A 19,797-nucleotide genomic window follows, 5' to 3' on the forward strand; every position below is an offset into this window, starting at 1 on the left:
AGTCTATTAACAGTGTCTGATGGAAGCAATTGTATTATTTATTAAACTGACAAGATCAATTGGCTGCTTTGTACCCATATAAAGAGAACTATTGTACTTTCATGTCCTTTTAAACACAGAGAATAAAGCGCTCCCCGGGGTGCTTTCATGGGCTGCCTTCGATTAAGAGTTCTGAGAACATTTGATATTGTCAGAGATCAGCTCGCCAGATCCCCAACTGGATGTGCAGCCCTCGCAAAGAAAAGAAGACGGTAGCAATTATAATTAAAAGTGAGCTGAGAAGGAAGGACCTTACCTGACTTAGAGGAGTGCTTTTACTTACTCTTCCCAAAGACTAGGCTCTCAAACCTGAGGGAGACTGACCTGCTTTTATAGCACCGGCAGCAATGTCAGGACTAGCATCACGGCACTGATAACTAAAAATGGGATGTTAATTCTCTTCTTCACCTGCAAATTGGGGGGGGGGGGAGGGTAAGAGAGGAAGATAACAGTTTGTATGGCATCGGTAATTCCTACTAGGGCCTGATTCTGACAGGCAAAAGTGCTGTGTAAATTATCAGTAGGTTTTAAGGCGAGTTGTGCAATATATCTATACATTCTCAGGTGTGGGGGATGAGGGCAGAGGGGAAGGCTTCTCATGACACCTCTGACTGATAAAGCCCTTGACTATTGTAGCAATCTCATTATTATCTTTCGACCCAGTAGCTGAGAATGGCTCAGGTGCAGCATGTAACATGCTGGACACAAATATTTAGGAGCTGGTGCCATCGTGTAGTTAGCGAAAGACTACAGTTACTTTCTCTGGGGAAGAACCCAAGTTCATTGTTATTTAGGATATGCTACTAACCACGTGTGTTAGCACAGACCTTTACCTGCAGGCTATTTTGGGGAGTACATTCAGGGGATGCAATTTTATAAACTACAAAATAAGCAGTTTCGGTTCATTTGGAGCAGATACATATGCTAACCTAGTGGCATACTTGATAAATTAATAGCAATGCTGTCTCAGAGCAGATATTTCTGGGCAGTTATGGAATTTTCCAAACATCCGAATGCTCCTTTTCTATGTGCTCCTAAACAGAGATGTGCCCAGACTGCACCAAAGCCAGGCACCAGCTTAAGGAAGGAAAAAATTCTTTGTGGGTACTAAAGCAGTGTTGTTCTAAGTTTTATTGTGGCATGATTATGTGTTTATCAACCTAGAATTAAAACCTCCTGCAAGCTGCCAAGTACCACTGTTACTCCTGTATGTGATGAATCTCAGACAGTCTCTCACGGTTTGTTCACAGACTGGAGATGACCGCTCACAATTACGACAGAATAACCCGTAGTAGCTCTGTTGGAGGCCTTCCATGGTTTTGATCTTAATTTACCTAAATGTAAATGAGTAAGTTTCGCCTTATATTCAAATGCAGCTTTTCTATTGGACTTTGCCTGCTCCTTACTGTGAACATAGAAAATACATACATTTTAAGCTGAAATCTGTATAGCGTAGTGTTCCCAGTTAATTACTGCCCCAAAGAGTTTCAGAAGCAGTGGCAGATACAGCTACACAAAGTTTGCTTCAGTTCGGTTCCCTGCAGTTCTGTTTTCCCCTATTTCTTACCTCGGCCACCCGGGTGTTCAAGCCTTCGCCAGCAGTACCAAGAGACCTCCCGACCTACTAGCTTCAGTTTTGAGAGTGATCTATGAACTCCTCTAATTTCCCAGTGTTTTACTTTCGCAACTTTAATCCGCAATCTGCTGCTGCTTTATCTCCACTGCACCTGGTAAACCCGGAGATGAGTGCCCGTGCAACCATTAGCATACCACCATGAACCAGCAAAACCCGGGCCCCACCTTCCGGCTGCCGAACAGCACTGCAGGAAAATCATCTGCCAAAAGCTTGCTCTTTCCGGAAAATTAGTACCCGTAGTTACATCGTGTCAGTTGCTACGGCTTTACAAAATACTGATCTTTCTTGGTCGGTGAAGTAAAAAGTGGCAGCATCGTCTGTGCCCACCATGGAGACCTGTACTGCAGGACTATGTTGTTACTGAATTTAACAGATCTACGGCCCTATTTAAATTTACATTTTTTTTATAAGCTGGTTTCCAAGATACCGCAACGTGACACGGTGGTCAGTCGGTGTCACAAGTGTTAGTGGAAAGCAAGCTCAAATTCTCCTGCTGCAGGGTACCTGATCCTCTCAGGATCACGCTACATTGGGAAAGAGCCCCATCCCTGCAATCCTGCTGCTGGATTGCTCCTTATGGGCAAGAGGACAACAGGGAAACTATCAGGTAGTGGAAGGAGGTGGCAAGGAATTACCCGTAGAAATGAAAGGAAGGAGGAGCAAGGTAAATATTTGTGGCAGGGAAAGAGGACAAGGAACACAGGTGGGGCCACACACAGGCAAACATTCAGGCTTGGCCACCGCACATCGGTCAGTGCCCATGTTCCCAGGCCTACAGCCTGCCTGGGTCTGAGGGCAGTCAGTACAGACAGGCACTGTAGTGCACTTAATTACAAAAGGTTTCTCATTCGCCTTTAAAATATCTATCAAGAGATGATTCATTAATTTTCTTATAAATTGCACTGTGAAAATGAATCCTTAAGTCTACTAATTTATGTGTAACTACAACAGAAATAGCTGACCTTGCCTGCAGGAGCAGCCAAATGCGCTCACAAGACAGTCTTGGTGTCTTTAACCAGCCTGTGATCCTAGTCTACGTGCACAGAAAAATAAACATATTTCAAGGAAATAATTGTGTGAGAGTACAGCGTAATTTATCCTGCTACAGGTCATTAGAGTCTCAGCCCAGCGACAAGTGTGTCATTCCCTATAAGATATACCAAGTAGATAACAATTGTGGAAAATACCTGTCCAAGGATGGAACAGTCCATCTGGATCACAGGAACCTTCTGCTTATTGCAAGCATTTCTCAGGAGCATTTCCCCTCTTTTCTGTCCCCTGTTGGTATGGACAATTTCAGGAAATCTGTAGGATTTGCTTTTGAGATATCAAAAAAAAAAAAATCATATATAGACACTATTCTTCTTAAGAGGTAAAACACCAAAACTTTTGAAGTCCTTTCCAACACGGCTTCATTCCAACAGGCACATCCCAGTAAAGCAGCAGTTTAAGGTGACTTTCTCTATTTTATCATCATCCGTGAGTTTTCTTTAGCCATATCATCCTTTCATTGCCCAACTGTAGTCTAAGTGCATCGGGGCTTTTTCGCCTCTTACACAAGAGCAATGGTGGCAAATGGAGAAGATTGCTGTGGAAAAACACCTACATTTGCAATAGTATGTACCTGCGTCACTGAGGAAACTCTTGGTTTGGCATTTGTGTCTTTCTGGGACCAGTACTTCCTGGTTTAGTAAACTTCCTGGATATAATCTTCTAAGCTATAATTAAAGGACAAGTTTAAGCATATATTGTATAATGAACTGATACTGTGAGCATAGCAACATCCGGCTTAATAGGTAGGAATATAGCTCTAAAGTATATTTTTATAGAATCATATCTAAATTACTTATTATTATAAATGAGATCAGACAGAATCTAAGAGGATTTTACATCTCACGTCTCCTCAAAAATCCAAATCTGTGTTGAGTTTTTATGTCTGCTTGTTGCAAAGTCAAATGTACAAATATAGGAAAATATACCAGACTGAAACTTTTTCTTAAAATCTTAATTTCTCTTCCAGAACTCTGTGACTCTTGTATGATCCCATTTTCCCCCCGCCCAGGATAATTTCTTGCTCGTGGCACTAAATCTGCCTTACAGTATTCAGAAGTCTGTCTTAGCTCCAGTTCTCAGCAGGCCATCAATGTGCTTGGCTATTTCAAATTTACCTCTGAATACAGAGAGCTTAAATTTCTTATCTCCCCTTCTGCTGTGCTTAGCAGTACTCTCTCTCAGCTACCATCTTTAGGACTTTTGTAGGAACTTATTAAAAGCACAAACCACCGGGGATGTCCTGCCAACGCAAGTCCTCACGACGATGGAGAATACCTTTGTTTCTACCTTAAAAGCCTTTTCTATTCTTTTTCCAGAGCTTCAGAACAGGATCGATAAAAACTTATCACACGACCGGTCTCTTGTGCTTAATTGTGTGAATATTGATGCATGTGTTCAGAAGAACTGAGCAAGCCCGAGTTCAGCTCTTGAGCAGAGGGGGTGTCGCATTTAGAAAGCATTTTGAATATAGCTTTGATTTTCCTCCTCTGTCAATGAATATCCCCAGTGAGTTCAGGTCTTTCAGGAGCAAGGCATAGAGAATTTGGACAATGTTCATGCTGGGTCTTCAATCAAGTACTTTAATATCAGCAGAAAAATGCCTTCCCTTCCTCAAAAATCTCACAAACACTAGCCGAGCCATATAGCGCCTTGCGCAAGTTTACATGGGAAAGATGAGAGACGGACAAGCAGAGGACGTAACCCTGGGTAAAGCCAAATCAGCTGCAGGCACATGAAGAGAATTCAAGCCCCCAAAGCTAAATCATTATCATTACAGTGCCTTTTGCTTCTGAATTCATAGACCAAAGTAAACATATTATCACTAATAATGTGGACAGGGATATCATCCTTAAATACCTATTTTTATTTTTTGATGAAGTCTGTGCCTTATCCCAATACAACTTCCTTGCTGCCAAAAAGGCCAAAAAAATATTTTTTGGCTTTTTTTCCCCTCCACTTGCAACTTCTTGTTCTTTGCTTGGTGTACTCTGAAGGTCTCTCTATCAGGGTATTAATTTTTAGTGTCAGAAACCAAAAAAAAAAAAAAAAAGCACATAAGACAGGCCATTAGCAGAAAGAAAAGCATGCCTTACCCTTGGTCCCTAAACTGACAGCTTGTGACATGCCAAAGCCAGAAAGCATTGATTATAAGCAAAAAGTACCATCTCAGCTTCCCATAGCGAGCCTGGCTTTCAGTAACCTCTGATAGTGTGACCCCTTCTACCAAAAGATCCTTTTTGTAAGGAAAGCAGAACAAGTAAACTAAACAAAGCCACAAAAAAGCCTTCAAGGCGACGATAGCACAATCCCACTTATTCATAGCTCAGCTGAAGTGCTGCCTATAAAACCCGCTGCAGTGATTTATTCTGCTCTTATTTCAGTATTGTCAAGCACCCTGCCTTCCTGCTACAAATCTACCTCCTTTGCTCACAGAATAACCCAAACTAATATAGAAACCTTTATACTAATAAATTCTACATTGCATTTAGGTACATATATTAAAGTTGATGTATATCTGAACTACCTTCTGCAAAGACACAAGCTGAGATTGTTCTACCAGTAGATGTCAGCAGGAGCAGAGAAAAGCATGATGAAGCTCTGGTAGATGCCAGCTGTCCCACCTGTGTGTGAAAAAGCACCCAGCTCAGAGAAGAGGTTGGAGAAGGAACCCAAGTAGGAGGTTGCCAAAGCAAACATGATTCATCAGCATTTCTGCTTTCTGACCTAGTGGGTGCAGGGCTGGAGGAAGACACCCATGACACACTGCTGCACTTTGTACAGCAATGCAAAATGGTTTCATACAAACCTGTTCCTCAGGCTGCATCTCCAAACATAAGTTGACAAAGGAAGAACGAAGGGAGATTCCAAACCTAGGAGTTTCCAAATCCCTGTCACCTGCAAGTTTTGGCCGCAGCGATTATTCAAATCGTCTGTCACAACCATTCCTTTGGATAAAGAAAAGGTAATCCCTGAGTTGATTTTACTCTTTGCTGCTGTGAGTTGAGTCTAGGAACGTGACGATGAGGGTTTCTGACGGAGCACTAATCAGGCTGTGTAGTGGCAATACAGGATTTCAGGATGTTTAAAAATCATCATTCCTATAAGAAAGATGTTTATAAAAAAAACCCCAAATGCCATTGAAATCCACCCTTGTCTGCACTCAAAAGCGTGAGATTCCAGCTCACACATCCTCACCTGAATGGTGCACATACTAAAAAATAGTTCACGGCAGTGAATGTCTCACTGGAAAAAATATTCTTCCATCAGTGAGTGAAATTCAAATATGATGTTTAGGTGAGACGTGAATGGTACACAAGAGAAACCATCAGCTGTACTAAACAGTCTCAGGAATATATTGTGTTATGCCTTTTTATATCAGAATAGGCAAAAAAAAAATTCACACTAAAAATGCAAAGGTAAAACTCAAGGCTTACAAGCCATCTACTTTCCAGGAGACATGCATATTTCATCTTGCGTACTGCTTTCATCCATAACATCCTTCTGAAAAAGTATTCTGAATCTTTTATTTTGCTAGATCTTAGTTATTAGTATCTGGTACTATAAAAATACACGTAAGAATTTTCTCCCATATTCCTTAGAAAAAAGATTAGAGGCTGAATAAAGGATCTATAACGAGTAAGTGAAGCCTCGTAACTGTAATTGATCAAAAGGCCTTTTCTTCCATGAAAATTTCTCTTCGTTGCCTTCATCAAAATCTAAGTTTCAATGAAAAACTTGCAAATACGGATTCTTTTTTAAAAAACAAAACCTATGGCAATTACAGAAACGAGCAGAGAACTTTCACAATGAAAGCATCATTTACTTTTCCAGTTTAGTTTTGTGTGTTTAGTGAGTGGGCTGTACATAGAGCAGGGTACCAGGGAACTAGCTGGAAGGAGAATGGGGAAGAAACACGTCAGTGCTACTGTGTCTAGTATTTTCAAGGAAATTCTCTTCAGAAACCCAACGTGCATCACAAAGAAAATTCCTATTCAAAAGCCAGTTAAGCACAGCCTAATCGATAGATGCATTTTTTGTGGGGGTGTAATATGAAAGGTTCACTTTTCTTCAGTGGGCAGTAATCCCTGCTTTGGAAGCAAGTCTCTTTAGTAAAGCAGGATGTGAAATTTTCCAGTCTTTGGCCAGCAGAATAGCTGTTCTTGCAAAATTTGCGCCCTGGCTCCGGATTTCACACAAGGTTCTTTTCTTCTTTCTTTCCACTGCCGACCACCCAGCTCCAGCCATCTGCGGCAAAGGATTGTTCTTAAGTATATTTAGCACATGGTGGCAGGCTTAGCTGCTGGGATAAATTCTTTACTCTGAACTGCTTCTTATGTTTCTGAATGTAGCAGCTCATTCAGAATTCAATTTCTTGTATTTCACAGCAGTACAAGTTCAAGCAGCAATTAGGCAAACTCAAGACAGAAAAATCCATCCGAGGTCCTAGTTAAAGCTCAAGTAGCCGCAATGCTACGGCACGCTGGGTGCTATGAAGACGTGTTGGAAGACTGTCATGGTATGCTTTCCCTGTCCTTTTCATTTCCTCTATATCGGACTCTGTAAGAGGCTATATGGACCTCTAGTCTGCCTTATTATGACTGTTCATACGCTACATTCTCTTCCCGGGAAACCTTCCAGGCAGGAGTCAATGTCAGTGACCCCAGCAACAGCAGCTTCTTCTCCCTTTTGGTATGAATGGATGAACGTGATAAAGATATGAGGAGTAATATTTTATGAACGTAGTAAAAGGGGACACTATTAAGGTTAAAGCCTCCCTCGCTATGTATGAATATGCTTGCAGAGCTCCAAATCAAGACTCCTAAGAACCCTGCCTCATTTCTGCTTTACCCTTCCCTGCTTTATTTTTCCTCCAAAGGATGCTGCTATTTTCTTTTTTCAGCAGCTCATTCAGTGCAAAAGTGAAAAGAGTGTGATTTGTCCTGGGTTCTGCACACTAAATAGCCCAACGCTGTTGTGTATGGACAGCAACCACTTCAGAGAATGGTGGAAAGTAAAAACAAATACATTTTTTGAAATAAAAGACAAACTCAAGACAACATTTAAATAGATGTTAGAATTAGAGGGATTTTTTTTCCAACTCAGATTTGGATCTACATAGCAAGCCTTGCTTCTTTACCTTTTACATAGAATAAACTTTGTGTATTTATTTGGGCATTTATTCCAATTCACAGGTGCTCTATAACATTGTGAAAAGGTCAGCATTAAGTGATTCAAAAAGCTAGATCTGAATCTTGTAGAAATTCAGATTATCCTAATTTTCTGCGATGGATACATTTTGCTTGAGGGCTGCTCACTGACAGCATGGTGCAGTATGTTTTGCAGATGATGGAAACGGACAAAAAAAGATCTGAAGAAAAGGGAAGATCCATTAGCTTATAATGGGAAGGATTTTTTACACATTCCCATTTTCTAGTGGTTGCAAATATCCAAGAAACATCTGTACATGCTAGCGAGAAACTTCAAGCTCTAACTGCACAGCCAGATACAAAGATAATTTTTAAAAGCTTCTAAGATACCTTCAGAAGCAGTCAGGAAACAAGCGCAGGAGTGTTATCAAGAAGGCTCTGAGCCAGCAAATCCTTCTAAACAGCCCAGAGCTTTATTGAACTGCTTGCACTGGAAGATCAAGGAATCAAGACGATCTACGAAACAATCTTAATGCTGATTTAGTAATTGCCTGTGAATACAACTCATCCCAGACTAGATGAGGCTCAGGAGACCTAAGGCCCATCAGCTCTCCAAAATAGGTCATGAATGGAGCTTTAAGTGACACAGACACTGCGTATGGATTCCTCTCCAGGGAATAATTTTTTATCACATTGACACAGGAAGAATCCATCACCTGGTAATTTTATTCCATTTGCGAGGCAGTGAACAACTTCAGCAAGCAACAACTAAATTAACCTTAGAAAGGCAAAGCCAGTCTCAGTTGAAGATGAGGCAACATTTTACCACGGGGACTTAAACACCATGGCTCTACGTGCACTCTACGGCAGCTCAGCCTGCCGACAAACACTCAGAGGTGGCATCTTGAGCCAGCCGAGTCGGCAGCCTGCCTAAAACTCACAGGTTGAGCTCTGGCCCTTTGGAAATACTAAACTGAAGCTGGACTCTTACCATTTCCATCATAAGGTGTGGATCTTACAAGGCTTTGAGTTGTGTGTAGATCTGCTGCATTCAGATGAGATCAGCTCCAAATCCAGAAGTACGTAAAGAGACTATTCTACCGTCTCTCTCACCGACCTCATCACATAAGTGCCCTGGTCTCCCTGTTTGCTTCCAGGGATTTTTCAGAGCTCTGCTGTTTCTCTTAGTCTGCACCTCTCCAGCTTTTTATCTCTTGCCAAGTACTTTCTCTTCATCTATATGTTCAAAGCATAAAGCTAAAAATACAGGAATTAATCACTTCTGAAACTTCTCTTTGTGGATGAGCACAGCCCATCTCTTGTGAGGACCAGCAGACTGTGGTTCACTTCAGCGATATGGGCAGACAAATCTGCTGAGCACGACCAGAGAAACTGGGAGGCTGCCCTGCACAAACAGCCCGGAGCACTTGCTGGAGGCACAACGTGTTCTCTGATGCCTACCTTGTGCTAGTGGTGTATCTCCAGCTGCAACACAACCTAATACAGACGAGCAAGGTGCAGGAAGAAAGAATGCACTCCATGTTAATTTAGCCAGCATGTTCTCAGATCTAATTGCTTTAAGTGGTTGGCAAAGCTGACAGGGTATAATTGATACGGAGTCTTACTCCCTGTCTCCTGCCAGAGACATTTTTAGAACTGTACTTGCTGACTAGGGACAAAAAAATGTTAGGAGTCGCCATTTGCATGGGCTGAACACCTTCTGGTGAGGCCATGAAGCAATAGGCTTGAAGACCAGGGGACGACTTGATATGACATACCCACGTAGGCACAGCTAGGCATAAATTGCCTAACGCGAATACCCCAAATTATTAAGTATGCAGCAATTTAAAGAGAAAAAAAGAGAACTTTCCTCAATTCTGGGAATGGCCTTCCAATGTATTTTTATCAAATATAAAATGTATTTTTAAAAATGTAGACTTTAACCCCTCTTAGTCAAGATCCACACCTCCTTATCTACCCAAGGGCATGGCTGTGAAGTGCCAACACGCTGCTGCCAGGCCAGGGGGCGAGGGACACGCGTTGACTACAGAACAGCAGGATCTTGTTTTATCACGTACCCCAAAATCTTTGACATAGCATTATTTCTCTGAAAACCACCAACATACTTGAGATTGGATTGAGATTAAACAAATCAGCCTGTTGGAACATATTTAGGAGGCTGGAGAGGAAGGGAAATAAGCAATGTTTAAGGAGTTGCCTCCCATCCCCTTTCCAGATAAAATTGGAACGCTGACTGGCCCAGCCCACATAACTGTGTCTAAACCACGACACACACACTCCCTTCACACATTTCTCAGGAAAACAACAACCAAACAGAAACCCAAACCTTCCAAAACAGTAAGGAAACCCCAGGATTTTGCTAAACAGTAAGCACCAGATCATTATTATGACTTTAACTCAACAATTCATAAGAACCAAATAAGCCAGTTTTAGATGCAAAAGAAACAACCAAAAAGACCTCAGTAAAGATCAAATATTTGCGATGAACCTTGTACGTAACGCAGCTCTGACCATAGAAAATTAAATCTAATAAGTTATATTGGTTAAACTACACGTGGGTGTAATTTAAGTGGGTTGTAAGCAACTACGGTGCAGAAATCACATTAAGCCTGGGAGAAACTGCAGTGTGTGATTATCATGTGATAATTACTCAACATTTTGACAGAGCCCAAGGCTCAGCTCAGCCCAGCCCTAGACAATGAGAAGGCAGCATAAACATGTGGGAATGAAACTGTATCACTTCTCTTAATCCACCAGCATTTCCTTTGTGGGAAGTCCGTGAGCTTCTGATGAAACCCCAGGGCCGCTAGTTCATGAGAACCCCTGGGGACCAGAAATAAGGTCCAGACCCCTGGAGAAGGCAACGTTAAGTCAGCTGCAGTGCAAATTTGTGTTGATAACCTTTTGGAATTGGATCACCACCAATCGTTCACATACGTGGAGTTCTTAGAGACACCCATCTGGTCCTGGCATCCATTTGATCTGCTCTTCATGCTGTTATCACAGCAACTGATACTTAAATGAAAATTTCTTAGCAAGTTGGATCTACAGACAGCCCCACCACATCACAAGGTAGCAAAAGTAGGTGCTTGAGGCATTGTCAGCATATTTACTAATAAGATTTTCAGTCTTGTTTCCATTTGTTCTTTTTCTTTTGACAGAATAAGCATCACCATGCCAAATTTTCTTTACCAAAAAAGTAGTCTGTAGGTCAGTCACAACAATGATGTCTTTCTGTTTGGCCTGCTGTGCTGTCTAAATAGCTCTTAAAAAAAATTGATTTCTGCATTAAGTTTCCCTATTACACACAAATTGAACTTTTTTTTTTTTTTTGCTGTAAACACTATTGCTGAGAGATCTAATAGTAGCCATGTGCCTTTTCAGAAATAAAAGAGGTATAGAAAAGTATAAAAATCTAATTACATCTTCCCAACAGCATTTAGATTTGTCCTGTTGAATCTGACCCAAATTTCTTTAATACTTTAGGGAATACAGACCTGATATTCCACTTCCTTGCAGGATAATTTCATGTTTGGCAATACAGATTCTAAGACTCATTTTATTTTGAGGGGACGGAGGGAAAGTCTGTGTTTGGTGTAGAGGATATTACATGAGTGACGTAACCTGTGGTATTCTCCCCGTTGACGAGCTGAACTAGCTCTGAAATAAGCTGTATTTCTGTCTCTGGCATAAAAAAAACGTAAGAACTAAATCCGAGCTCTTGATCCTTGTCCTGAGGAGAGATGAGGGCTGGGTTTGCCCCCGTACACGAGCCAGAAGCAGGCTCCTACAGCAACACCTGCACAGGTTACGTATGCTGCAGAGGGAAGGGTGAGCTCGTGGCTGAGGACGGGTGAGGTGATGCTGGGGTCAGCACCAGTACACACAGTCCACATCTTTAGTCTCTTAAATCAATATTGAGCTTTGCTGGTGGAAGGTAAGTGTAGGAGCGTAACACAATAACACCTTTGAATTTTTTCATTCTTATTACTCAAAATCCATAAGTGAGACTACTGTGTGCTTAAAGCGTTCTGTGCCACAGATATTTCTTTCAAAGACCAAGGGGAGGGAGAGAAAGAGATAAAGAAACTGAAGAATGCTATTGAGAGAAGTGAGAAGTATGTAAAATAACAAAGCCTGAAATGGAGAAGCACGTTTCAGTAAAGCTTCACTATTACACAATTTGCTCACTAATTTCTTGAGATAAAAAGAACTGAAAAAAATTTCACACACAAAAAGTCTCCCAAACATTATTTTACCACAGCAACATTTTTTTTAAAGCCTATTAATTACTCATGAATCCACTGAAATTTCTTCCAGTTGGCTATTTAAAATTAGACCTGGAAAGTCATGTTAGGTAGATTTCTGTTTTGGGAAAAGTCAGAGAGACTTTTGTTTTAATGTTTCTTTCCTGCTGTAGATGTTGGGCTGACAACCTTCCTCTCCCCCAGTTCTCTTCTGCTCCATCACTGGTTAACCAAATTTGAAAACAGGAAGAAAGTCAGAGCAACCACCGTGATTTACTCAATCAAGAGCAGAACAGCGACCCATAAAAATTTCTGGCACAAACCTTCCTGTGAACACATTTGCATGTTTATTAGCTAAACTTTGCCTTCTGCAAGCACTCTTGTGAAAAAAACAACAAATCATTAGTACAAAATACAGTAGAAAAACATGTTTAAAGGCAAAGAAAAGCTAAAGCAAACCGGAAATCTTTATTACTGGAAATGTTTGATAATTGGTTTGTCCTTCTGCAAGCACCAAGGCCAGGGGCCCAAGGTACAAATTCTGTCAGAAGACAAGTCTGAGTCTTTTTCTTCAGAATTTGGACCAAATTTTGAAAATCCTAATTTGCAAATTCTAATGTGTAAGAAAATATGATGCAAACACTATGCAAATAAACCCAAATTCTGTGAGAAAATTGGAGACATTTCATGATTTTGGAAGAAACAACCTTGTAAGTACAACTAAACTTTTTGCTGACCTCAGTCAGGTAAAAGCTATTGAAGCAAGTAGGGAAGAAACTAAGTAATTAAGGAAGAAAACTCCAAACCTTAATTTGACCCTTTACTTTTAGTCATTCGTTTAATAATATTTATACAATAAGATTGAAAATCTGATTTGGAAAAGCAGCGTGCCATGTCATACCACGACTGCGTCTCTTCCTCAGCAGCAAATCACTACCCACCACTTCCAATCTGCGAGGGCAGAGGACAATTATTCACTTGTCTGTTAACAAGTACCCTGTTCGTTCTTGTACTTCTTCAGTGACTTCTCAGAGTTTTCTTTAACTAGGAGAGCAAAGATGCTTACTGCTCTCCGGTCCGAGCAACTGTTTTAAATGCTCTCGAGTTATTTAACTGTTGGTGTTGACTGGAAGCGGGACATTTCTGGTCTGGTGAGGGTTTTGGTTTAAAGTGTCTCAGTCCCTCTTTACTTCCTGTCTTACAGGCCTAAAAAGACTGCTAATGGATAAGCACACAGACTCCCCGTTTCAATCTCATATTTGCATTTTGCAGGAAGACTCTCAGGAATTTTTGAGATGGTCCCAAATTAGAGAGAGATCCAATCCATCACATTGCAATCAATTTTAACAGAGGCAGGATCACAGCCTCGACTTCTCCCTGCGTGCTCCCACTAAGATCACAGTGCCTTCTGTTCTCCCAAAGTCAGCTAGTAAGACAAATCATACGCATAAAAAACCAAGTCCTGCCAGCCATGTACTGTACATTTGTATTCCAGGTGAGATCCTGTCACAATCCTGGTGGATGCCACAGTCTTACTTCACATATTGATCTGGTGGAGCAAGTATAAGGCACGTAAACTTCTGGTCTGTATTAATTTATACTCATGGCACAGTAACAGCTGACAATGGTCTCCACCGTGTTTTAAATCAAGTACCTGAAGTAGTAATTGTTTGTTATCAGTAAGAAGAATTTAATAAACAAGACATACTTGATAAATCAATGCACAGACAAATCCAAACATCAACATATAAATTAATTTACATGAATTTACTAAAATGAGACTACTAGAATTCTATCTCAATACATCAAATTAACATTGCCAGTTATCATAACTTAAATACACCTCTGTTCATTTTTTGATCTTTAGACCTTTGCTTCTGGTCACACAGTTAGGTATTATAAAGGAGGCTGGGCTGCAAAGCCCAGATTATTTTCTTTTTTTCAGTATTGTCTTAATAGAGTCAGTGAAATAAAAGGATGAATTATGTTGTTATATCAGCTGAACAACTTATGCGATGTACCTGTCTTCCTACATACTTGAAATTTAGTGTTTTAACAACGGACTTTACTCTTTCACTCACCTGTAAATGAGCGCTACTGGAGCGGCAATGAGCCCAATTCTGCTTTCTCACCAGCTAAATCTGTTTCCTCTTCTGTGAAATCACTGCTGGTTTACATCACTGTGAATTAGGTCAGAAACAAACCCAGCGACTGCTCATTCCAGCTAGTGAAACGTATGAAGCGTGGCTGCAATGACAGAGCCCTAATAATGCTTCTCATCTTCAGTCAATTAAATTTAGACCACGCAGAACTATAAGAAATACGCAGTGGATAATTTTGGCAGGGTGACTGGCAAGCTGTAGCAGATCTAAGAAACCTGAAGTCTTTTGAATTCATCTTTCCCCGTGAACTTCAATCAACCACTATAAAAAAAACCAGCTGAACATAATAAAAAATTAAACAGTGAAGATCATTAAAACAGACGCTCCCCGTTACCTCATGGTGACTTGCAGAAAAATCGTATCAACGTAAGGTGCTCATCCCCTGTGTTGTAATCGTAACTCACCTCACCAGAAAACAAACAGCAGAGTAATGTCTGCATTCGCTAAATTTGTGTACCAAAGGCAGATACGAGAGGAGACCAAACATGTTTTTATAAGTTACAAAAGAGGACAATTACTCCTACTAGAGGGGATAGGAGCTTGTGGAATGTGCTTTTGGACATAGGAGTGTCTTTTGAGAACTATTGAATATATCTTTAAATGAAAACCATAAATTAAGCGTAATTATTATTTCTGGCAGCTTGCATGGGAAAAATAAAGCATTTATCCTGTCATTGAGGCTCACAATCTCAGTGCAGTCTCAGGACTTCTGATTCGTTCTTTTGGCATATCCACGCCACTGTTAATACACGCTTCCTTTTGTTTTTTTCTCCACCGCCATTTTTTTAAAAAGTACCTAGTTTTCCTTCAACATTTTGCAGCTAAAATGTTTGCCTATCCTTTGGCTGTTCTCATGTTTTACGACTTCCCCAGCAAACCCCACCCCACCGCTGCAACTCTTTGCAAAGAGCATAATTAACCCCCCTCACTCCCCGCCCAGCACCAATCGTACCCAAAGCTTCCTCCCCTCCTCCCATCTTTGCCTGCAAATCCAGACCTTTATGTCCCTGCCCTGCCTGAGTACTAGGTATCTTTTATTATATTTATCCACATGCTCTGCCTCAGAATTGCTCAGAATTCGTCCGCTCACATCCTCGTGCTTGACAGTCCATCTTGCATGCCTCTGGTTTTGCCTTCGTTAGGTGCATCCCCCCCTCGCCTGTTACTCCATCAGCACAAGACGACAGATCCTTTCTGTAACAGCCACAAGTGACTACTCTGCAAGATCCGGCTCGCTGGTTATATGCTCGACATACATTTATCTGTTTATACAGCAGGTTCCAGAGCACGGGGGCTTTTCTTCTGCGCCTTGTGCAGAGCTTGTCATTTAAAACGCTACCGCTATCAGCCACACTACAATAACATCAGCAACGCTACTTTGCTACGATTAGGAGGGAAGCTTGCCAGCAGAGGATGGGGTTTAAGCTCTTCTTGACAAAGAAAACAACGTTGAAACAATCGGTTAAGTCTATGTTTACAGAACCCAGAGCAGTATCTAGAAACCCCAGTTCACACACGGATTGTCTGTACAAGTGACATGTCAGGTAATGGATGGTTTAGTTTGGCAAACAACCAGAAACAAGCAAACGTGCTTGTATTAGCTGCAAAATTTTGCTCCATGTGAAACAAAGTGCACGACCTGAATTTAGAGGCAGGTTGTTTTTTGAGAGATGCTACTTTTATGATTTCTTGAAAATATTTTCAAGTATTGCATCCAAAACACAGCGACATATATTACAATATTCCACTCAGAAGAATAAAAAAATTACTAAGGATTATATTAAAAGCCAGCAACACAACGTCTTCACTAACCCACTTTCTTACAGTGTTTTTACGATGAGATCAGTCTGTCAGATAGCACAAAATCCAAGGTAACATGTTTTTGATCTAGTAAATACATTTTTCAGGAGCAGGTTTTCACAAAACAGCCATCCTCCAATGGCCTCCCCCCGAGGCAGAACGGACCCACTCTCACCCAGCCCTGACCATGAACCAGCTCATCCCAGCAGACACGCAGCAGCGAAGCAGCAAGGAGGAGAGAGAGGATGATGGAGTTGTAAATGGCAAAGGAATTCCTGTGGTGTCCCTGCTCAGTGGGCTAACTTTCCAGGTTGTAATATTTGAAATAAATAAAAAGAACACAAAATCTGTACCCAGAAGAGGCCAGAAACATTTTTTTCAGAGCAATAATTGTTCTTTCTTGGAAGGCAGGCCAGTTACCCTGCAGACAGAAATAGGGTAACTCTGATCAGAGAAAAACAGATAAATTTAACATTTTTAGGTTTGACTCTGTATTAGATGACAGAAACAGCAAAAAACTTATGCTGATTTTTTCCATTGTTTCTGACAAAACTTCAGAGGCTTTAATCAGCATATGCCCCTCAGGGTTTCTACAAACAGGTTTCATGCAGTATTTCTGGTGGAGTAGGATGCACAAGGTGCTCTGGAAACTTCCACCAGGCACATACCCCTCAGCAGGCATCAGCAAACACATCTAAATCCGTACTGGAGAAACAAAATAGAAGCAGCCTGTTTTTCAGATCACCAAGCGGGTTCTGTTGATAACAAAACAGTTTACTCTGTGTGCTGCTTTAGGTTTAGAGAGCGCAATGCAGAGTATTACGGAAGCTCTGGCCACCATCTGTGCTTTGTGTAAGGCTGCTTACGTTTGTCGCACTGCTGGTTCCCAAGTACATCCTACGAGAACAGGTAGACAGGAGAACCCAGCAGGACTAACGACGCGTAAGAAAGTTGGAGTCTATTATCTCACCTTCTGGGCAGTGTTTTGAGAGAAGGTAGCTTATTAAGAGATGAAAAACTACATCTTTAAGATAGGGTAATCTGACCTGAATTAAGACAGCTAAATTTAAACATTTTAATCAAGAAGTTTACCTCCGACAAAGTTTCAGAGAGGGTGCTGCACAGGGTTTGCCTAAGTTTCTCTCCAATAGACAAGCTGCTGAAAGAGTCTATACACCTTGTTATTATTTCATGAAAGTATCAAATAAACACATTTTTATATTGACATATTTCTGATGAACAAACGTAGAATGTATTCAGTTTCCTTTACTTTCAGGAACACCATTTGAACAGGTTAACTCTCAGCTAATGTGTTAATTACTTCCTCAATACAAGTTGAAGCCTTCTTTCTTTACATGAAGATAGGTTATATGCTTAATATAAAAAAAGAAATCCCCTCCTAATTAACTGACATTCTGCTGTTTTAAAGAAAGTCTCACCATCTCATTGATTGCTTTCAGATCATATTTTATGAGCAAGCACATAAGAACAATTGCCATTATCTTCACATGGATTGAAACTCATTAACACTGCAGAACATTTTGTAAAATAAATCTCGATGATAATACCAGAGATTATAGAAATCATACATTCACCAGCATAGGACTTAATTCAGCAACAAAGATGAACTATCTGAACAATCTTTAAAACTGGAAACCACGCTCCAAGGAGACTCCTTTGTAGCTTATTTCATATAAGTTGTATCTAGATGGATGGAAAAAATGCATTAGTGTACGAGGAATTACCACTGCCAATATTGGTGAGGAAATAATGAAAAGATGATTGGCATAAATCATTCAGAAATCTTATTACACAATTCTGATCCAGATATTAAATTGGCTGGCATTCCAGAGCTGAGAAGTAGTAAGGTCAGACTTACTCTGGAGCACAGTATTTCTTTTCACGTTGTATTGTAAACAGAAAGTGCAATTCTCATCCCACGGGAAATTCCAACATTTTGACATTTATTTCAGTGCAAATAAAAAACATACCAAGTTGGAATCACTGAGACTCTTATATGCAATAGTATAGGAATATCAAAATAATGTAAATATCATCGAAGTTGAAATGAAAGGAATAAAATGCCAGTATGAAATATTTCAACATGGCCAGAAAGAAATAAGGTAAAATTATTCATTTTGATATTTTCCCCATCAAATTTAATCTAAATCAATGTATTCACTTAAGATAATTCATTTTTGATGAAATTGCATTGTCTGAATAGAAAATTGTATTTTTTTTCAGCTGGCTCTCATTATTAAAGATTGATCAGATTGTAAAAGTGTTGGAAAAAACCATTAAGAATTCAGCTTTTGCAAGCTTATTATATTGAGAGTAATTTTGATTAAAGTTTCACAATCCACAAGATGGAAAAGCAAATAGTCACAGTAATTGTCAATCATACTCAAAGGACTCACAGGTGGCTCTAAAGTGACTCCATAAAAGACAACTAACTGAATTGCTAACTTGAATGCGACCATTTGAACACAAGATCTGTCTTCTTCCTCTGCAGGTCCTGTGGTTATAGACCGTCAGGAGCAGCCCGTGCTTTGGTTGCTTGTCCATCGTAATCCTGCACGTGATGATTTAGTGCCTCTCTTTTATACGGGCTTGCCAGTGTCCAGTGTACTGTCCTGTCAAGGAGCAGATACGTTTGTGTGTCCAACTTTCCATTTTCTCCCATTTCAAATGTTGCTCCCGCACCTCGGGTCCACGGCCTTACATATCAGCTTGCTTCTCCCCTTCTGTTCTCGTTGCGACCCCTTCATTCACTTTTTTCATCGTCACTCACCTCCTTCTCTAGCTTTTCTGCTTTCTTACAAAATACTCTGCCAAATTTGTGTTGTCACAGACCAGAAAAATTCTTCCCTCTCCCCAGGAATAATCTCCTAACTCATTGACCTGTCTCTCAGCCTGCATTAAGCTTAAACACTTCAGGCCTCTTTGGGGAAACCCCCCCCCATTTATATAAACGGTATGACTTCAGTAGTATTCAGAAAACAAAGAATAAATGAGCAGAAACTTTTTTTTCCTGTAGGAAAGGCAACCGAATTCTATGCCAAGCTAATTAAGGGAATTCATGAAGAGAAGGGATGCCTTCTGTTCAGATGCTGCTATATTTTTCCTACAGCCTGTACTGCTTCCGTACATACACTGTACATCCGCTCACCAGGTGCAAAAGGAGATCAGACCTCAAGTGTTTCAGTGTCCTTAGCTGATTTATTATAATGGTTCTATCACTAATCCAGCAAAAGGATGGTAAAACTAGTTTGAAACAGATTATCCTGGAATTGCTAATAAAGCAATAAGGAGAACAAATGAAAGAAATTAGTGGAATGTACTTGCTTGTTAACAAACTTTTGATGCTGTTGCACACGGAGAAAATCCAGCTTGGAAATGCAGTTGGGCCTATTGATACATATTAAACCTTTCCCCATCTCATGCATCACTAAGCTTCTTGCAGATGCTCAAGTGACTTACACAAACAAAGTACTACGAAGAGCAAAAACAGCAATGAAAGAGTGGCCTCCATTTCCAATTTTGAAAGCAATGAGAAGCACTTCATCCGGCCCTCGGATGCAGTGGGTCTATGAATCATTTGGTATACTTTTCATACTAAATTACTAAATTTAACCTGTCAGAGGCTTAGACAAAAGTATTCCTTCCCATATGGTCAGTATTTCTCTGGTCAA

The 19,797-nt window shown here is 40.5% G+C and overlaps 1 protein-coding gene across 1 annotated transcript in view; it reads right to left on the reverse strand.

Annotated features, from left to right (window-relative positions):
• CHST13 (carbohydrate sulfotransferase 13) overlaps window positions 1-3,103 on the reverse strand; it is a 64,365-nt gene extending 61,262 nt beyond the window's left edge. Inside the window, exon 1 of the mRNA XM_054838629.1 lies at window positions 2,863-3,103. The gene's annotated coding sequence lies outside the window, so the exon portion shown is untranslated. The remainder of the gene's footprint in view (window positions 1-2,862) is intronic.
• Between the last annotated feature and the right edge of the window lie 16,694 nt (window positions 3,104-19,797).

The sequence above is a fragment of the Grus americana genome, chromosome 11 (assembly GCF_028858705.1).
Source record: "Grus americana isolate bGruAme1 chromosome 11, bGruAme1.mat, whole genome shotgun sequence".
In the NCBI taxonomy this organism is placed as follows: domain Eukaryota; kingdom Metazoa; phylum Chordata; class Aves; order Gruiformes; family Gruidae; genus Grus; species Grus americana.